General features: G+C 37.0%; 1 pseudogene; it reads right to left on the reverse strand.

Moving 5' to 3' along the window:
* Positions 1-473: 473 nt before the first annotated feature.
* Positions 474-628, reverse strand: LOC145255960 (U2 spliceosomal RNA; annotated as a pseudogene).
* Between the last annotated feature and the right edge of the window lie 266 nt (positions 629-894).

Raw genomic sequence — 894 nt, forward strand, 5'->3', positions numbered from 1 at the left:
TGTTGTTTCACGACGTTTCGGTTAACTATTCCTCTGGCCTTCGTCAGGTGGTAATTACTGCCTTCCATAGTTGTTGCCGTCTCACCACGTTTTTCGCCAAGTAAGCCAGCTTTAGGTAGGATTGAAACCGCTATCTTAAGACAATTCTCAACTGGATCGATAGAGATTCTACACTTCTATCAACTGCGCCACGGCCCTAAGATTGGATTTTTTGCTCTTATAAATCCACCTTTATTTATTATAGTATCTTCTATGAGTATTATTTATTAATTAACAAGGCCGATAGCCATTAGTCGCGTGCTCTCGTGTAACGAATGAATGCGTGAATGTAGGATTGACATGAAATTCTTAAAGATAAACTAAAATGACCGAAAAATGGGCTGAAATGACTTAAATAAATAAAAAAATAAATGATTAATTAATGAACTTAAGGATGAATTGAATGACCTTAAGAATGAATTGAATGCTTAAAAAATAACTGGAATCCTTCAAAAACAACTTGAATGATCTGGAGAATAACTTGAATGGCTTTGAGACTGACTGGTTGTAAAGTGGGTGATCATTTTACATTTAATTAATAAGAACAAATACTACACTTTGATCTTGGCCAAAAGGCCAAGAAAAGGGTATTTATTTGCTCCCCCCCACCGAGCAAATTAGGCACAAGGCCGATTTTTAATGTGATGAGTGAACGGGAAATGGGGACCAACTCCCCGGGGAGTAGGGGAGCTGGATTGTGACAATTGTTATGAAGGGTTTCTCCTACATTGACCAAGGTCTTATATGTGGGGTTCCTCCCACATATGGTATTTGCTTGCAGTATCTGCTGGAACAGATACTACACTTTGATCTTCATATTTAATTTATTCCGTTTAAAGAAAAAATTACAATTAA

This window comes from Euprymna scolopes, chromosome 31, assembly GCF_053919585.1.
Source record: "Euprymna scolopes isolate OS-2025 chromosome 31, ASM5391958v1, whole genome shotgun sequence".
Classification (NCBI taxonomy): domain Eukaryota; kingdom Metazoa; phylum Mollusca; class Cephalopoda; order Sepiida; family Sepiolidae; genus Euprymna; species Euprymna scolopes.